Source organism: Dasypus novemcinctus, chromosome X (assembly GCF_030445035.2).
Source record: "Dasypus novemcinctus isolate mDasNov1 chromosome X, mDasNov1.1.hap2, whole genome shotgun sequence".
Classification (NCBI taxonomy): Eukaryota; Metazoa; Chordata; class Mammalia; order Cingulata; family Dasypodidae; genus Dasypus; species Dasypus novemcinctus.
Window position 1 is genome coordinate 41,070,827 of NC_080704.1, and position 20,983 is coordinate 41,091,809.

Here is a 20,983-nt window from a genome sequence, read left to right on the forward strand (position 1 = left end):
CGACTCAAAAAGAAATAGAAGATGACAACAGACCAATAACTAGGAAAGGGATTTAGTCAATAATTAGCAATCTCCCAACAAAGACAAAAACCATGACCAGAAGGAATCACAGGTGAATTCCAAGAATTAATACCAATCCTGCTCAAAATCTTCCAAAAACCTGAAGAGGAGTCAACGCTTGGTAATTCATTTCATGAGGCCAACATCTCCCTAATACCAAAGCCAAATAAAGATACCAAAATAAAAAGGAAATTACAGACCAATATCCCTCACGAATGTTTCCAAAATCTTCCACAAAATACATTCCCTCTAAGATCAGGAAAAATGTAAGAATGCCCACTGTCACCACTGTTATTCAACATTGTACTAGAAGTTCTACCCAGAGCAATTAGTCAAAAGAAAGAAATAAAAGGCATCCAAATTGGAAAAGAAGAAGTAAAACTTTACCAATTTGAAGATTACATCATTCAATGTGCAGAAAATCCTGAAAAATCCACAACAAAGCTACTAGAGTTAATAAATAAATTCAGCAAAGTGGTTGGTGACAAGATGAATACGCAAAAATTAGTTATATTTCCATATACTACCAATGAACAGTCAGAAGAAACATCAAGAAAGAAATTCCATTTAAAATAGCAACTAAATGAATCAAATATCTAGGAATAAAATGAACCAAGGATGAAAAGGACTAGTACACAGAAAACTACAAAATATGACTAAACGTAATCAAAGAAGACCCAAATAATGAAAGGGCATTGCATGTTCATGGATTGGAAGACTAAACATCATTAAGTAGATTCTAGGCAAAGTGATTTACAGTTTCAATGCAAACAATCAAAATTCCATCAGCCTTCTTTGAAGAAATGGAAAAGCCAATCATCAAATTTCTTTGGAAATATAAGTACTGCACCCCCAATTACCAAACTCATCTTGAAAATAAGAACATGGATGGAGGTCTCACACTTTGCAATCTTAAAACATACTACAAAGCCAGAGTAAACAAAAGAACATGTAGTGGGAAGTGGGTGTAGGCAGTGGTTGAGTGCCTGCTTCCCATGTATTAGATCCTGGGTTGTGGGAACCTCCCCATGTCTTCAGCCTATAGCTGCCTGTGTGACCAAGGCATAAGTTAAAGGTTAACAAACCTCCCCAGAGGGGAGAGAATATATAGATGGTATCATAAACTGTAATCTTAACAGGAACTAAACATCCTTGTTAAATATCCACACCCCAAGTGTGCACTTCATGTGACCCTAGCAGGAACTCTTTTCTCATACCCTATGGAATGTCCTCGTTCTAAAATCCCTTATATATCATCCTTCATTTTCTCATCTCGTTGCTGATCACTATCTTCATTCTCTGAACTGCTGCCTTCATAGAGTCTCTCCTGTCCGTAATTCCCAATAAAGCTTATGCCTGACTAAATGCCAGGTGGGTTCTTTGGTCTTGCAGCTGCACCAACTCGTGCCCTTCACAATTTGGGTTGTAACACAGGTCCACTCCCTGGTACTTCCTAAACAGAAAAAGAAAAAAGAGAGAGAAAAGAGCACGTACTGACAAAGGACAGATATATAGACCAATGGAATCTAATTAAGAGTTCAGAAATAAACCCTCGTTTTTGACAATGGCCAACTGATTTTTGGCAATGGTGCCAAGTCTGTTCAATTGGGAAAGAATACTCTTCAACAAATGGTGCTGGGAAACTGAATGCCCATAAGCAAAAGAATGAAGGTGGACCACTACGTCACACTTTATACATAAATCAACACAAAGTGAATGTAAGAGCTAAATATAAAACCCAGGACTATAAAATGTCTGGAAGAAAACATAGGGAAACATTTTCAGGGACTTGTGTTAGGCAATGGCTTCTTAGAGGTTACACCAAAAGCACAATCAACAAAAGAAAAAATAGAGAAATGCGAACTCATCAGAATTAAACACTTTTGTATATCAACGGACATTATCATGATGGTAAAAAGACTACCTAGGCAAAGAGAGAAAATATTTGGAAACCACATTGCCCTAAGGGTTTAATAGCTAGAATTAGTGAGATATCCACACCTCAACAACAAAATGACAAACAACCCAATTTAATAGTAGGCAAAATACTTTGCTCCGAAGAATACAAATAGACATTTGTCAGAAGTTATACAAATGACCAAAAGAACTTGAAACAATGTTCATTAGCCAATAGGGAAATGCAGATTGAAACCATAATTAGATTCCATTTCACACACCCTAGAATCCTTACTCTTGTAAAAAGGGAATATTAAAAACAATGGAAGATGTTAACATCAGACAAAAATATTATGCTAAGAAACCAGACACAAAGTACTACATATCGTATGATTCCATTTATATAAAATGCAAAAATAGATCAATGTATAAAGAAGAGAAGTGATGGAGAGGGTGTGGAGAAAGAGGAACACTCGTTGCTGGAAATGTAAAATGGCGCAGATGCTGTGGTACAGTCGTGTATTTCCTCAGAAATTTAAGTACAGAATTACCATAGGACTAGGCAATCCCCCGCTCTAAGTATATACCCAAAGAATTGAAATCAGGTACTCCAACAGATATTTGCACACCAAATGTTCATAGTGGCATTCACAATTGCCAAATGATGGAAGCCAACCAAGTGGTTTTTATTTATAGTTATCTGCAACCATCACCACAATCTACTTTGAGACCATTTCGGCACCCCAAAAAGAAACCCCATATCCATTTGCAATCACTCCCCATTTCCCTCAAAACCCTCCCCTCAGTCCCTGGAAACATAATTTTACTTTCTGTCTCTGTGGATTTCCCTATTCTGGACATTGGGTATAAATGGATTCATACAATATATGATCCCTTTGTGTCTGGCCTCTTTTTTTTTTTTTTTTTAAAGATTTATTTATTTATTTCATTCCCCCCCCCCCTCCCCCGGTTGTCTGTTCTCTGTGTCTATTTGCTGCATCTTGTTTCTTTGTCTGCTTCTGTTGTTGTCAGCGGCATGGGAAGTGTGGGCGGCGCCATTCCTGGGCAGGCTGCACTTTCTTTCGTGCTGGGCAGCTCTCCTTATGGGTGCACTCCTTGCGCGTGGGGCTCCCCTATGCGGGGGACACCCCTGCGTGGCAGGGCACTCCTTGCGCGCATCAGCACTACGCATGGGCCAGCTCCACACGGGTCAAGGAGGCCCGGGGTTTGAACCGCGGACCTCCCATGTGGTGGACGGACGCCCTAACCACTGGGCCAAGTCCGTTTCCCTGTGTCTGGCCTCTTTGATATAGCATGTTTATGAGGTTCATCAATGCTGTAGCATGAATCAGTACTTCAATCCATTTTGTGTTTGAATAATAGTCCACTGTATGGGTATATCACGTTTTATTTTTCCTTTCATCAATTGATGAGCATTTGGGTTATTTCTACTTTTCATTATTATGAGTAATCATGCTACGAACATTCACATAAAATGTTTCTTTGAACACCTGTTTTCAGCTCTTTGGGATATATATCTAGGAGTGAACTTGCTGGATCGTACCATAATTTTTGGTTCACATTTTTTAATCTATTTTTTAATTTTAAGTTTTCAAATTTATTGACGTATATCACTCTTACATAAACTAAATAAACAATAAGTGTATAGTAATAGCTGTGAACTTAGAAAACAAACATACATAACATCATTTGGGGCTCTGAGAACTCACCCTACCAACGATACCTTGCATTGTTATGAAACATTTGTAAGTAATGATGTAAGAGCATCCTGAAAATATTACTACCAGCCAAAGTATCTTACATTTGGTGTATTTTCCCCCAAACTACCCTATTATTATTTTTTACATCCTTTATCCATGAACATACATAAACAATAAGTGTATCATATAAGTGGGGAATTTAGAAAGCAAACATGCATAACATCGTGCAGGGATCCCATACCTCAACACACCACCAGCACCTTTGAGGAACAGCCAAACTGTTTCCAAAGAAGCAGCATCATTTTACATTCCCACCAGCAGTCTGTGAGAGTTCTCATTTCTCCACATCCTCCAACAACACTTATTACCTGCCTTTCTTATGATAGCCATCCTAGCGAGTGCAAAGCCATATCTCATGATTTTGATTTGTGTTTCCCTAAAGGCTTATGTTGTTGAGCATCTTTTCATGTGCTAATTGGCTACTATTTCTCTTTCTTGGATAAATGTAACTACGTGTTTATGAGTCCAGCATTGATAAGAAAACATAACAAAAACATGATAAAAAAGAAAACGAGGTCCAAAATCATTACCACCAATAACAATGTTGATGAAAAAGAAATCATTAGATTAATAGATCTAGTAGCATGCACAAAAGATGATAAATCACAATCAAGTTGGGTTGAGTCCAGGATTGGAAGGCTGGTTCAGTAATTGAAAATCATGAAATTTACCTCACCATTCTAACCAAAGGAGCAAACCATATAAAAATCTTAGCAGGGTAGAAATATATTTGATAAAAGTCAACAGTCATTCATGATGAAAACGTTGGCAAACTGTGTCAAGAAGGGGATTTCTTTAATCTGATGAAGGATGTCTACAAAAATCTACAGGAAATATCATACCTGTTGGTGGAAAACTTTCCCTTTGAGATTAAGACCAAGACAAGGATTCCCAATATTACTAGTTCAATGCATCATTGTGCTGGTAGTACTAACCAATGTACTGAGAGAAGAGAAATGAATAAAGATGTAAGTATTAGAAAGAAGAAAATTAAACTCTCAATGTCTGATGATATAATTCTCTATGGAAACTCTAAAAGAATGCATAGCTACAATTATCAGAATCGCTTTATGAGATAAGAACGTTGTGGGATTCAAAGACAATATATAAAAATGAGTTGTGTTTCTATGCAAAGGTAGCATAGACATTTAATATGATATTATTTTCAAAACTCTATGCAGGGGAGCAGATGAGGCTCAAGCTGTTGTGCACCTGCTTGCCAGATTCAATGTCCTGGGTTCAATCTCTGACCCTTGTACCTAAAAAAAAAAAAAAAAGGCAAAGGTGAAATCCAGTTAAACTGTGGATCTAAATACCAGTAACATTTTGAGGAGGAGATAAAAGTTTATTTCCTTGAATTCCAGGTCTTAAGAAGAACACCAAGCCTAAACCAAAAGAAACCTAAACATAAAAGTAAATATTGGTAAGTAGAATTAAATTAAAAACCATTGTCCATTATAGCAAGGAGTAACAAGGGCATGGGGGCGGGGTGAGAAATTATTTCCAGTTTCAAGGAATACCTGTCAGAGCTCAAATACAAACTATATGAAGAACACTTCCCAAATGATAAAGAGAAAGACAAACTCAAGGGAAAGCAAATGAGCAAGATAACTGAGCAACTGTTAAACATATCAATAAAAAGGTGCCCTACATCATTAATCATCAGTGATATACAGGATTAAAACTCAATGAGATACCTAATCCCGCTTAAACCAATGACTACATCTGTGAATCATGGCAATAGCAAGTGATGTTAAGGAAGTGGAGTAAGCAGAGAAAGCAGAACAGCTGGAATGCCCATACACTGTTAGCAATTGTATAAACTGGTACAACCATTTCTGAAAAGTTTAGAGTCATCTACTGTAGCAGTTTGACACAGCTATGAATTCCAAAAGTAGATATTGGATTATGTTTGTAATTGGTCTGAACCTGGGCATGATTCAGTTATGATTAGGGCTTTGATTGGGCCCTGTTATTAGGGCATTGAGACCCCACCCCTTGGTGGGCGGGGACTCCCAGATAAAAGGCATGGCAAAGGGCAGAGTTGAGGGTTTTTGATGGTGGAGTGTTGATGTTGGAGTTTGATCCTAGAGCCAGGAGAATAGAGATGGAGTCACAGAGGAATAGTGTTGGCTTCTTCGACATTGCAGAAACTCCAGGGAGAGAGAGAGATGGAGCCATTTGCCTGATAGTCTAGAGCTGACCTTGTGGAGAAAACAGAGGCGCTGCATCCAGAGGAACCCAGGAAGCCTGAACACTCGCAGACGTTGGCAGCCATCTTGCTCCAACTCATGAAAATAGACTTCGGTGAGGGAAGTGAATTATGCTTTATGGCCTGGTATCTGTAGGCTCCTACCCAAAATAAAAGCCATTAATGAAAACCAACCAATTTCCAGTACTTTGCATCAGCACCCCTTTGGCAGAATAATACATCTAGTAAAGTTGTTTATAGCTGTGTTAGTTGTAAAATCCAAAATCAGAAGCAACATAAATGAGCACCATATCAGAATGGATAAATCGATTGTGCTTTGTTGAGCACAATGAAGTCCTATACAGCAATGAAATGAATGAACTAAGCTTCTTGCATCTATGTCAATGGATTTCAAAAACAAGATTTTGAATTAAAGAAGTCACAGCAAAAGAAAACCCTCTACATATTTCCATTTTTATAAAGGTTAAAAATGGGTGAAACCAAATTGTATTGTTTGTAGTCAGGGTAGAAGCTAGTTAACACTTAGAAGGAAGAAGGCAGCACTGAATGGGAGGGAACCCAGGAGACTTCTGGTTTGATGGAACTGTTGTCTTTCTTGACCTAGGTGGAAGGTTCATCCACTTTCTTCTTTGTTGTTGTTGTTGTTAATTTTTAAAATGTATGATTTTGAAAGTTCTGGTAACAAGTACAACATAAAATTCCCCATTTTAGCCACTTTCAAGCTTACACTTTAGCGGTAATTACATACACAATGTTGTGCTACCGTCACCATCATCTAGTACCAAAACTTTATCATCCTCCCTAAACAGAAACTCTGTACTAACTAAGCAATTACTCCCCTTTCCCCAACCTTCTGCCCACCCCTAGTAACCTGTATTCTACTCTCCGGCTCTATGAATTTGCATATTCTGATTGTATGAGAGATCATACAATGTTTGTCATTTTGCCTCCCCTTTACTTTTGAACAATTTTCTAAAGGTTTTCTTTATATGTTTGAACTGCCAAACTTAGTATTTGGGGATGCAAGGTTAGGCAATGAAACTAAAAGGGGAAATAAGGAAGGATTACTGTAAGTCAAGATATTGGTAACCTTCAAGGGGTAGGAGGATGTCATAAAAGGGGCCAGGTGTGGGGTTTCAGGGTTGCATGAAACCCTGAAATACACCTTGTATTTCTTCATTCAGATGGTAATTCCAGTATTTTCTTTGTGATGAATCATTGGTCTATACAGACCTGAAATGTGTATTTTTCAATATATATTTTACAATTATATATGCGTGTGTATATTTGCAGGTGCTCAGGTCATCCGTGTGTGTGGACTTGTCTTTCTGTACTATATTGAGCCAGGCAAAGCACAGGATCAGCCTCTGATCTTTCCACTTTTCTCCAATACTTAGAATACAACTTCCCCATCATACCCAAAGGGAATAAACAGGTTGATAATCCCCTCAGAACTGCCTCAGAAGGTAAGTCCCCTGGTAGCATAGCCTGGAAGTTAAAGAGGCCAGAAGGGAGGGCAGCAGCAGAGTCAGGGTGCTATCTAAGAAAATGTTTAGGGACACCCTCATGGTTGAGCTAAATCAAAGGGAGAACAGCGCTGTGCAGCGAAGTGGAATTCCCACGAGCTGCTCCCCATTGTGCACCAGAATAGCTATTGGATAGATGGCCAGTGCCTTTCATAGCAGTTAGAGGAAAATACAAGCCTTCCCCAGGAATATCAAGGTCTAACGGGAACCCAACCCTGCCTATCACTCCCAAGCCACCTCCTCCCATACTCCAGACCCTGCCCCTCACCCTTCTCCAATATACTGCCTTCCTTTTCGTTAAAAACAATAACACCATTTACCTGGACACTTTTTTTTCAGGCTGTGACATAAAAAGCTAAAGGTCCTTCAGACAGTCAGGGTGAGGGGATTTGTTCACTGGCTATGGGAGTTGAGAAAGAAGACAGGAGTGAAGAGGACTCCACCCACTTGGCAAAAGGCAGTGTCACTTCAAGGGATCTAAGAGTAGCAGAATGTAGGGAACTAGATTAGAAAAGTCCTGCGGTACAGTTTGGCTAGCTTGCTTTGGGTAGATTAAAAAATCCTTTAAAATTGTTCTTCTGCCCATCACTCAACCACCACACCGGCAGTGATTATATTTTAATATGCATGGAATGTGATAGACGAGAAAGTGGGTTTGACAGTCGCTTTAGTTTACATACATTTCAAGATCTCACTGCACTTAGGCACCACATTCCATCCTCCCCATTCCCTTGTGCTAATGAGTTCAGCCTGGGTTTGGCTGAATCTTCACTGCACCTGTAGGAGCTCCCGCCCTCACTGCAACTCAGCTGCACTCTCACAACCTTCTTCTAACTAAAGGGCCTTCCTTTTTCCTTTGTCTCTATTTCAATCCGTTGTGCACAACGATACTACTCATTGATAGATATGAAGTTCAAATTGGATGTGGTTATTCAAGGCCTTAGAATCACAAAGGCTCTTCAAGCAGAGAGCATCCATCCCAAGCGTTTTTGCTCTTGGCTGCTTTTCTTACCCCATCTTTTCCCACATACGTCATTCAGTGTCTTTTCTAAAATGCCAGATCTTGCATTCCTAAGGGAGACGGCCATGTTGTTTCATATTCCTGCTTCTGTGTATGTACTCCTCCCTGATCCTCAAAGGCCACTCCATTTGCACCTTGTGTACCCCACCGATTATCACGTGCAATTCACATTGCAGCTAGCTTGCCAGATTTCCAAGTGCAAACCTTGCATCCTTTGAACCATGCGACGCCCTATGCTAACTCGAGCCTACATCATTCTTTGCATCCAAGCGCTGAAGTCTTTCCATATCCCCATTTTGACAAAAGAGGAGCTCACATCCACCTGTAGGGGTGAGAGGAATAAAACTTGGACAGGCTTGCCAGAGGAGGATGCAATTGGCGATGAAACAGAAGAAATTGGGTGAACAAGATTTCCAAAATCAGAGATGACAGAAAAAAGAGCCAATGGTATGTGCCGGAAGAATCGAGCTGGGCATTACAGAATGGGCATAATAATCACAGATATGAAGCACACTTTGCAGAAAGAGGAAATAATATGTCCAAAGACCAGTTCTTCAGCTGGGGCCTTGGATCGAGTGGACCGTGTGGCTGTCTATCATTTCAGGCCCACCAATCATCAGCATGGAAGGCGGGAGTCCGGTGGATTAGATTTCAACCTGGATTGCTTATTGGCCTGGGGGGCTGGGGGGTGGGGGTAGGTACGGTGGCCCCTAGGAATGTGAGAACATGGCGGCGCCTCCCTCCTGTCATCACAAAAATGTAAGTTGAATTCAGCGTAATTTGTAACGCTGATCAAGAGTTGGCTGTTTCTGGTGTCATTTTCGTAAAATCGGTTGTGTTGTCTAAAAATGTACTTTAACGGACGTGTCCGAAGGGTTTATGAATGTGTGACAGGGAAGGTCGCTTGGTCGCGCTTGGGTGCAGTGTTGAGTTTTATTTCACATCGTGATCACTCGTTATACCATTTTATTAGTTTAAGTGTTATTATTGGTGCCCTTTTCTTCATGGTTTTAAGCATGTGTGATGGTTTCAGTTTAAACCCGAGGAAGAGGATGAGGCGGCTGCCTGTGCTGCTGTCAGTCCAGGACAGCGCAGTGTCCGTTGGCCGCGATGGGCCTGACTTTGCCTTTGTTTTTTTCAATGTCGTTGGTTGAATCTTGGTCTGTAAACTTTTCGTGAGTTCTCTTATCAGGGACTGGATGACGTCTGTAATTTTAGATGTGAAATGGAGGAAATTAACGAGCTGAGGGAGGGCGTGTGGGATTATGACAGACAGTGGCCCTTAGCTGCCTTTGCGTGCTCTATTGTGTTTCATGTCACAATATTTAATCTCATTTGCTTGTGTAAATTTCTTAATCCGTCTTCTTCAGATGCTGTTTTAAATATATTTATTTCTGGTTATAGGCCATTGTTTCCCTCACCACCCTGAATAATTATCAGTGTTCTTTGACTGCTGTTTTGCATTTTTACGTAATATAAATATGTATTATACGTGATTGATTTTAAAACGTGGTCCTCATGTTTTCTTGCGTTTTCCTTAAAATGTTTGCTGTTATTTGCAGTTTACTACTAAGGTAAATAGCGGTCTGGTTGGCCAAGAGTTTGTTGCTTTAAGATTTGGAAGGGAATCAATCCCTTGGGAATCTAGCTAATATTTTATTTTACTGCGTATCGCCGTGGATCGTTGTTTTGTTTGTTTGTTTTTAATGACATTGTAATCGTTTGCATTTATTTAATTTTGGTATTGGTCGTGTTCCGTAAATATCCTTTTGAAATGAAAATATTTTCAGAGTACATGGAAATTAATCATCTAATATGAACACTTGACGGTTTATAAACTCAGAGGCTGCCGCATAGCAGATTTTAACAGCCTAGACTGAACGCAGCTTGGCATTACACTTTACAAAACCACTGTATTTATCCTCTTTGCAAAAGTTTTCTTTTCAGGTTTGGTATAAATTGCAATCTTCAGAGGAGTGAATTAACGTCTGATTGAGAGCCTTTTAATTTATAAACTGATTGTTCTAATTGCGTGTTTTGACATAGTTTTTTAAATTCCGGTCTTGTCCTCATATACATATTTTCGTTAAAAATCAATATTTTGAGGTATTCTATTTACAAAAGCAGACGTAATCATGTGAGTACTTGACGGTTTACGGAAGTGAAGAGTTAAAGGTCTACAATCCCCTGCCACTTCAGTTTGACACTTCATCTTACAAAGAAGTTGTGTGTTTGGTATGATTTGATTCCATTTACTGTGGGTCCTGGTCTCTATCATAAGCTCTGTGATAAAGTTTGGCGTTATCGATAATTCACAATGTGTTCTAATTGCCTTACTCCTCTTGATTTACGACTGTTACTGGTCTGACACTGCCCGCGAGCCTAACCTTTTATTTTACTATTAAATGAAATGGTGTTTTAATATCATTGAACTTGCAGTTTTGGAGTTTGTGAGTCCTATTTCAGAGTTGTGTTGAAAATGAAGGCCGTTTTGTGGTATTTTCAATGTAAAAATGCGCAGCCCTCAGAGGAGCTGAGACCGGGTGTTTCCGACAGTAAATACCCGGAAGTGCCTTCCACCTGTCACTCTTGAATGTCTGTTGGGAGTTCAATTCCCCAGGCGACTGCATTAACATCACGCTCTTAAATTGTCATGGGAAGCACCATTACAGAGAGTATTAGTGCTCCTTCCTAGAGTGTCTAGAGATAGGAACTACCACCTACCTCGGGGTCACTACTTGGCCACTGCTGACTAACTCCACGGTAGAGACCCTGTTTCTACAACCTATTCCTTTCATTAGACAGGGATGTCTTTTTTGAGTACGTATTTGTGTCCCTCGGTACACTGGGTGTAGTGTTAAAGTGACATTGGCATTTCTAAGGATGTTCTGATCTCAGAGAAACCTGATAGTCACATTTTAAAATCAAAGTATTGATCAACCTTTTTATCCTTTTTGGAAAGGCGTTGCAGTAGCCGGCAGGAACAGAAAAGCCTGGATGGCATTGACCAAAAAGAAAAAGAAAAAAAATCAGGAGTCCAGGAATTGTGGGAGTACTGCTCAGGTTTTTGTTTCAGGTATGAGAATGTGGATCTCAAGGTAATTTCCATACCTTCTATGCGAAGGGGGAAGAGGGGACCTGTCGATTGAGTGGCGAAAATGGTAGTCTGACAGTCTGACTCTGCAGGAGTGGGGAGGGCATTTATTGGGTGGGGTCATGGAGGGATAGGTCAACAATTAATGTAAAGTATAAGGCAATACTACCTCTGTTCTTTCCATGCATCTTTGGCCTTTTCCTTGTTTTGCAGAAATTCCTGGTGCCATACATAATGTTTCATTCACAATGAGGCTCTATTATCTGAGTCTGGGCTGTTTCTCTCTATGGTCTTTGAGCCTCAGTTTTCTCATTTGCAAATTGGAAACCATACCTTGCTATCAGGGAGGTTGTGAGACTCAAGTGTGGTCATCTTTTTAAAGAATCCAGGACATATCAGGTACTCAAAGAATGAGTAAACATTTCCTGAGTCCACATTTTCGAGCAGAACATTAGTGTGTTCGTTTTCCCTCCTCTCCTTCCCCATTTCGCTAACCCCTACCTCTTTTGGCTCAGGCATAATTATCTTGAAATATGTGTTTCCTTTGCCAGGATCAGCCAGTTTCCTGAGTGGTTACCTTGGTGTCCCTTTGGAAAGGGCATTTCTGTAACCTTCCTGTAAAGCAAGAGGAAGCTCAGGAACCCTGCCTTTGCCAAGCTCCGAGCTGACTTCTGTGGTGGCAAACTACGGACACTTGACATGGAGGCTGAAGAGACTGGGCTCCTATCTGGACTTAGGATTCCTCAAGCTGTGTTGGCCTGAGGGTGCCTGTTAACTGGCAGCACCTTCCAGAAGGGTCTGTGCTTTTTCCTCATCTTTGTAAAGTCATTTACTGGGAGGTGATTTGTGCCTTGAAATTCAGATGAAGGTATTTTGCAATTTGAGAGAGGCAGGGTAAAGTGCCAACTATACACATGAAATGTTCTTAGAGGTTTACAAAGAAGCTTCTAACCTTCTGTCTCAATAGATACCTTCAGCTCCACTACTTTTCTATTAGCATGGGCTTTATTCACATTGTGGCATGACAGAGTCTGAAGTTCACCTACCCAAGGTCAAAAAATCCACATTCTTTTTTACTAGAAGCCAAAGAGTCTATTTGTGTAGTCTTTGTGTAGCATATTGACATTTCAAATATTTTGGTTCAGTCCTCTAATTGGTTAAATCACTTTAAAGTGCTGTTAGGTGGGGTCCATTGTTATATCCCAACCATTGACAAACAGGACTGAGGTGTTTACAAAAAGCTTTCCCCAAACACACTTAGTGGGTCTGTGCCAGCCATGTGCCTTCAGGAAGGGTTGTCTAATTGCTAGTCCAAAACAGTTGTCAAACTTAAGTGTAACTGAGAACTGTCCTCCCATTCCATACCCTCTTATAGTGCCTTCTACTAATCACAGTCTTCTTAGGTCTCTTCACACGTGAAAAACAGAAGCTAGTAGTTTGGTTTAATGGATAATTTCACTGAGTATTGATATTTTACAAGTGAGCACAAAATAGAGGGTTCCCAAATGGTGCTTCTTGAAATGGTAATTTCAAGAATCAAGACACTCGGGGGAAAAGATGACAGTTCTCCCCAGAATTTAAGATGTGGACTGTTCCTTAGATCTTTTTCAAGACTGTTTTCTTTGCCAGCCTTGTCATTCAGTCATCTCTGATATGTACTCAATGAATGTCTAGTGACATGGGTATGGTAATGTGCTGTAAATTCTTTGTGGGATGTATTCCCCATCAAACTCAGTCACCCTATTATTTATATGTGAGCTGAGGTCATCTGGAGATCTTCATGAAAATTAACAGCTGTTGGATGTAAGTTGTTTGCACATACTCTGTCAGACACAGCATTTCATTTCAAACTTGCAGGGTGGAAATACCTTTCACAATGTCACATGGGAAAGCACACCCTGGCACTGGCAACATCTGGGGCATGGGAATCTCGTGTGCCCATGACGGAAAAGGAGATGTTCTCTAATAAGACTCCTGCGCTGAACAGGGTTGTTTCCACTCTGCGAGATTCAATGATATATTAGTTATCATTGGGAATCCAGACCCTGTTTGGGAAGGGGATATGACTTTTACCCAAGCCTTTCTCTGTTAGCTTCCAGCACTCTTCCGCTGAGCATACTCTGCAAGTTGGTGGGAACATAAAACTACCTGGGAACTGTGAAAAAGCAGTAGCTGGTAACTTTTGTCTCCCCATGGGCATCTGCCGATGATACTGGAAACCCAGGAACCTCACAGTATAGGTGTCTACCCAGGATGCTTAACCCCTTCTATTTCTCAATGCTTGAGGGAGGGCATCCCTCAGGCTTTAGCTGTCACTTTCCCTAATTATCCACTGGATTCCTTTTCCTGTTGGTGGCCTGGCCCCTCTTGCCATTTATGTTGTCCCACAGGGGCAGTTCCATTACCTCAAAGGAACATTGCTAGCGCTCTCATGGAAGAGGGTTCTGTAGATACAACAATGAGGGATTTGTGCAACTTTTGTAGCACTTTAGCAACTGGAGCATTTGAATAGGGTGGAGTTGCATTTGAGGAAATTTGGGGGCAGATGGTTTCCCTATTTTAGGCTTTCGATTTCTCTCAATTAGTCCACTCTGAGACTGGTTACAGAACAGTCTGACCAGGGTTAGGAGGATATTCAGAGAGGACAAGGATTAAGCAGATAGTTGGAAGCACAAGGGAATTTTTTGTGGGAGGTGTCGTAGGTGCTGTGTGTTCATCGGAGAGTGTCCTGCTCTCTTTCCCATCCCCTGCATTAGTTTGCAGTCCGTGTAGCTGGGGTACAGAAGACAGCAATGCACATTGTTGATTGTTCTACGCACAAATATAGCCCTCTTGCAAAAATGAGACATACATGAGGGAGACAGTGACTTATTTTCCACATTCCTGAGCATTGTTGCATAGCACAGTACTCTGTCAGACACAGCATTTCATTTCACACTTGCAGAGTGGAAATACCTTTCACAATGTCACATGGGAAAGCACACCCTGGCACTGGCAACATCTGGGGCATGGGAATTTCGTGTGCCCATGACGGAAAAGGAGATGTTTTCTAATAAGACTCCTGCGCTGAACAGGGTGGTTTCCACACCGCGGTATTCAGTGATATATTAGTTATCATTAGGAATCCAGACCCTGTTTGGGAAGGGCATATGACTTTTACCCAAGCCTTTCTCTGTTAGCTTCCAGCACTCTTCCGCTGAGCATACTCTGCAAGTTGGTGGGAACATAAAACTACCTGGGAACTGTGAAAAAGCAATAGCTGGTAACTTTTGTCTCCCCATGGGCATCTGCCGATGATACTGGAAACCCAGGAACCTCACAGTATAGGTGTGTACCCAGGATGCTTAACCCCTTCTATTTCTCAATGCTTGAGGGAGGGCATCCCTCAGGCTTTAGCTGTCACTTTCCCTAATTATCCACTGGATTCCTTTTCCTGTTGGTGGCCTGGCCCCTCTTGCCATTTATGTTTTCCCACAGGGGCAGTTGCATTACCTCAAAGGAACATTGCTAGCGCTCTCATGGAAGAGGGTTCTGTAGATACAACAATGAGGGATTTGTGCAACTTTTGTAGCACTTTAGCAACTGGAGCATTTGAATAGGGTGGAGTTGCATTTGAGGAAATTTGGGGGCAGATGGTTTCCCTATTTTAGGCTTTCGATTTCTCTCAATTAGTCCACTCTGAGACTGGTTACAGAACAGTCTGACCAGGGTTAGGAGGATATTCAGAGAGGACAAGGATTAAGCAGATAGTTGGAAGCACAAGGGAATTTTTTGTGGGAGGTGTCGTAGGTGCTGTGTGTTCATCGGAGAGTGTCCTGTTCTCTTTCCCATCCCCTGCATTACTTTGCAGTCAGTGTAGCTGGGGTACAGAAGACAGCAATGCACATTGTTGATTGTTCTACGCACAAATATAACCCTCTTGCAAAAACGAGACATACATGAGGGAGACAGTGACTTATTTTCCATATTCCCTGAGCATTGTTGCATAGCACAGTACTCTGTCAGACACAGCATTTCATTTCACACTTGCAGAGTGGAAACACCTTTCACAATGTCACATGGGAAAGCACACCCTGGCACTGGCAACTACTGGGGCATGGGAATCTCGTGTGCCCATGACGGAAAAGGAGATGTTCTCTAATAAGACTCCTGCGCTGAACAGAGTGGTTTCCACACCGCGGTATTCAATGATCTATTAGTTATCATTAGGAATCCAGACCCTGTTTGGGAAGGGGATATGACTTTTACCCAAGCCTTTCTCTGTTAGCTTCCAGCACTCTTCCGCTGAGCATAGTCTGCACGTTGGTGGGAACATAAAACTACCTGGGAACTGTGAAAAAGCAGTAGCTGGTAACTTTTGTCTCCCCATGGGCATCTGCCAATGATACTGGAAACCCAGGAACCTCACAATATAGGTGTCTACCCAGGGTGCTTAACCCCTTCATTTCTCAATGCTTGAGGGAGGGCTCATCTCTCAGGCTTTAGCTGTCACTTTCCCTAATTATCCACTGGATTCCTTTTCCTGTTGGTGGCCTGGCCCCTCTTGCCATTTTTGTTTTCCCACAGGGGCAGTTGCATTACCTCAAAGGAACATTGCTAGCGCTCTCATGGAAGAGGGTTCTGTAGATACAACAATGAGGGATTTGTGTAACTTTTGTAGCACTTTAGCAACTGGGGCATTTGAATAGGGTGGAGTTGCATTTGAGGTAATTTGGGGGCAGATGGTTTCCCTATTTCAGGTTTTCGGTTTCTCTCAATTAGTCCACTCTGAGACTGGTTACAGAACAGTCTGACCAGGATTAGGAAGATATTCAGAGAGGACAAGGATTAAGCAGATAGTTGGAAGCACAAGGGAATTTTTTGTGGGAGGTGTCGTAGGTGCTGTGTGTTCATCGGAGAGTGTCCTGCTCTCTTTCCCATCCCCTGCATTAGTTTGCAGTCCGTGTAGCTGGGGTACAGAAGACAGCAGTGCACATTGTTGATTGTTCTACGCACAAATATAGCCCTCTTGCAAAAACGAGACATACATGAGGGAGACAGTGACTTATTTTCCACATTCCTGAGCATTGTTGCATAGCACAGTACTCTGTCAGACACAGCATTTCATTTCACACTTGCAGAGTGGAAATACCTTTCACAATGTCACATGGGAAAGCACACCCTGGCACTGGCAACATCAGGGGCATGGGAATCTCGTGTGCCCATGACGGAAAAGGAGATGTTCTCTAATAAGACTCCTGCGCTGAACAGGGTGGTTTCCACACCGCGGTATTCAATGATCTATTAGTTATCATTAGGAATCCAGACCTTGTTTGGGAAGGGCATATGACTTTTACCCAAGCCTTTCTCTGTTTAGCTTCCAGCACTCTTCTGCTGAGCATACTCTGCAAGTTGGTGGGAACATAAAACTACCTGGGAACTGTGAAAAAGCAGTAGGTGGTAACTTTTGTCTCCCCATGGGCATCTGCCGATGATACTGGAAACCCAGGAACCTCACAGTATAGGTGTGTACCCAGGATGCTTAACCCCTTCAATTTCTCAATGCTTGAGGGAGGGCATCCCTCAGGCTTTAGCTGTCACTTTCCCTATTCATCCACTGGATACATTTTCCTGTTGGTGGTCTGACCTCTGTTGCCATTTTTTTTTCCCACAGGGGCAGTTACATTGCCTCATAGGAACATTGCTAGCACTCTCATGGAAGAGTTTGCTGTAGATTCAGCAATGAGGGATTTGTGCAACTTTTGTAGCACTTTAGCATCTGGGGCATTTGAACAATAGGCTGGAGCTGCATGTGGGGTAGTTTGGGGCAGATGGTTTCCCTATTTTAAGCTTTCAATTTCTCTCAATTAGTCCACTGTAAGACTGGTTATAGAATAGTCTGGTCAGTGTTAAGAGGATGTTGCAAGAGGACAAGGATTAAGAAGACAGTTGGAAGGACAAGGGATTTTGTTGTGAGAGGTGTGGTAGGTGCTGGGTGTTGAAGGGGGAGTGTCCTGCTCTCTTTCCCATCCCTTGCAGTGCTTTGCAGTCAGTGTAGCTAGGGGACAGAAGACAACAATGCACAATGTTGATTGTTCTACACACTAATATAGCCATCTTGCAAAAATAAAGCACACATGAGAGAGACAGTGACTTATTTTCCATATTCCCTGAGCATTTTTGCATAGCACAGTACTGAGGGAAGGAACTGCTGTCACTTCTGATGTTCTCTAGCTCTTGGTTGTGTTGACCACTCACTCCATCACTTTTATAACAAGCTAGCGTCTTCTCGAGTCACTTATGAATGTGAACTGCTGTGGCTGATATGTTCTTTCAACATGCTCCTCCAGACACAGCACTTTATTTTCCACCTTCACATGGCTCAATCACCTTGATGAAGGTCACAGAGGTACACATGCATTGACATGTAAAGCAATTGGGAAATGGGAAATTGTGGGTCCTAGGGAAGTACTCGGTGATATCTGAATGGCAGATTCCTGTGCTTTTGCACTAATATGCTGAAGAGGATATTGTCCACATTGCAGTACAATTGTATATTAGTAATTAATAGAAATCCTGATTCATTGTCTGGGAAAGCAAAGTGAATATTTTCCAGGTTTTTCTCTGAAAGGTTCCCGCACTCTTCTGCTGCTCATACTCTGCAAGTTGGTGGGAACAAAAAGGTTACCTGACTACTGTCTGTAATCAGTAACTGAGTTTGATTACTTTTGAATCCCCATGGCAATCTGCAGATGATACTGGAGGTCCAGGAACCTGTCAGGACAGGTCTCTCTATAGAATGCCTAATACCTCCTACTCCTCAGTGCCCAGGAGGGCATTACCATCTGGCTTTAGCTGCCACTTTCCCTGTTTATCTGCTCTTAGCCTTTGGCTGTTGGTATTCTGAGTCCATGTTGCTCTTTTGGATGTCACAAAGCAGGTATTATATTGTGTCAAATCCAAAAGGGCACATCCTCTTGTGCCCTCTGCCCACTGAAGTCATACTGGGTCTCTCTTCAATGTCTGAAAAACAAGTGAATGGTTTGTCCTAGTGGATAATTCCACTGAGTATTGGCATTGAAAGGCATTCAAATGATAGAGAATTCCAAAAACAGTGATTCACTAATCCGTGGTAATTTCAAGAATGGAGACCCTCTTAGAGAAAGAAGACAACCTTCCTCAGAATTTAAGGTGTGGCCTGGTCCTTGGCTCCTTCTGAGAAATTCTTTCCTATGCCAGCCTTGGCTCTGAAGCACCTGTGGCAAGTCCTCAGTGAATGTCTCCTGACATGGGAATGATGATGTGCTGTAATTCTTTGTGGGATATATTCCACATCAAACTCAGTCACTGTATTATTTTTTTAGTGAGCTGCGGTCATATGGAAGCTAAGAGCTCTTGGTAGTAGTTTGTTACCACATACACTGCCAGACACCGCATTCCTTTATGGCACACTTGTTATGAGTCAAGTGCCTTCCTTTAGGTCACACAGAGAAGCACAATCTGCCACTGGCAATCTCTGGGGCATAGGAGATGTCCTTACACTGATGAGCTATAGAGTACACTTTCCACATTGAAGAACAATGGGAAAGTAGTACCTATTAGAAATTCTAATGGAGAGTATGGGAATGGAATTTGGGTTTTATCCAAGCATTTTCCTAATAACTTCCTGCACTCTTCTGCTGATCTTACTCTGCACATTTGTGAATGGGAAAGAAAGGTTCCCTGGGACTGTCAATAAGCAGTAACTGAGGCTGCTGAGTTTTAGACCTCAGTGGTCATCTGCAGATAAGACTGCACATGGAGGATCCTCTCTAAAAGTGTACAGTGAATGTTCACATTGGCCACACCCCTCTGGACTTGGGCTTGCCTTATTACTTGCTCCACATCACAGCAGACACATTACTGACTGCCACAGGCAGGCGGACCAGGCAACATTGTAAATGTGGTTTGGCATTCTGAGCTTCCCTTTCCTCTTTCTATTCATAATGAGTCTCACTCTATTCTTTATTTACTTGGAAAAAGTACAGTGGTGGGTGGATGTGTGATAGGACTCACTTATTTTCTCAGTCTGCCCTTTCAGTTATAAACACCCTGTCCTATAGAATACTGGAAAGGCCTGTTGTTGACCCCACCAGAGTTTCAGCTGGGAGACTATAGGTTTGCCAGTGAGGGTGCTGAGCTCCAGGCTGGGGACCACAGGTTTGGACAGCAACCAGGCAGCTAATCCTCACTTCCACAGGCCAGAACAGAGGGATCTGGGAACTTGGGCTAAGAGGTGATCATAGAACCTCCCATGAGTCCAGAGAGTTCTGCACCCCAACACCTCAACCCTTACTTTGTATGTATAAAGATTTTAGAAAGCAAGGGTAAGAATGTCTTTACAAGGAAAACTGTGTAATGTCTATTACAGCTTCTATATGATTGGTTTGCCTTTATTCCTCAATTTGTATGTAATATAATATTTTATAATATCCATCCGTTTCTGAGTGTCAAAGAGTCACATTAGTTGTACAAAAGCCATGAACTTCACGTGCACCCCATTGACTCCTGGAGTTGCCCGTGACATCAGCTATTCCAGGATCTGACGGGATTATTCCCCTTTGGCTACTGTGACTTTGTATTTTTTCCTAGGTTTACAATATCTGCATATGTGCTTACGCAGGGACCTTGAAAAGTTACTCATGGGGCAAAATGTGTATGTACTATGTTTGTTATACTACAAGATGGAAGGCAGTAGTCATGGGCCCCTTGGTCTTTCAAGCAGGCTCCTTTTGTCTGAGACCTGTGCATTGCAAAGACACTCTGTTTTTTTCCCTGTCAGTGAGTCCCCAGGTACTTGCTATAATACATGCCAATTCACCCTAGTTGAGGCAATCTTATTGTTGTATTAATTTTGAAATTTGTATCTAGACTTCAAGACTGAATGATTCTCTGCTAAGAGTCAAGAATGCCATTGCTTTACAGAGAACCTTATTTGGTAGACTACTTTCAGTCTCTATATAGTGATTTTTTTAAAATTTGTAAAATACACATCTTCGAATAAATTGATTTGTTGGAGAAGCTCCCACTTATACACTTTTATTATTTCCAATAAATACAACATGATCAAGGAAGCCTGTGGTTCTGCTCTATTCATCATCGAGTGCACCAGAGCAGAGCTCTGAGTTATATAAAATGGGGCATTGGGAACAGGGGGTTTCTGCAGGGATGAGGGAGGAAACTTAATGGGGAATCTAATGCCTCCCTATGAGATCAGATCCTTTTGACCATGGCATGAAGGCCACAAGTACATGTTTAGGTATTAATGTGGTTGTGGGAAATCTCCTGATCTTGCTAAGTGTAAGGCAGGGTAGGTTGACCAGCATAATTCTGCAGAGTATCAGTTCATAAATCACTTGTACCTGAACTGGAAGC

General features: G+C 41.6%; 1 long non-coding RNA gene across 1 annotated transcript; it reads left to right on the forward strand.

The window, feature by feature from the left end:
• The first annotated feature begins 9,171 nt into the window (after positions 1-9,171).
• On the forward strand, positions 9,172-20,682 carry LOC131277237 (uncharacterized). The gene is made up of 4 exons (XR_009184425.1): positions 9,172-9,255; positions 11,459-11,572; positions 11,804-11,989; positions 12,142-20,682. It is a non-coding gene; the product is annotated as an uncharacterized lncRNA (long non-coding RNA).
• Positions 20,683-20,983: the final 301 nt, after the last annotated feature.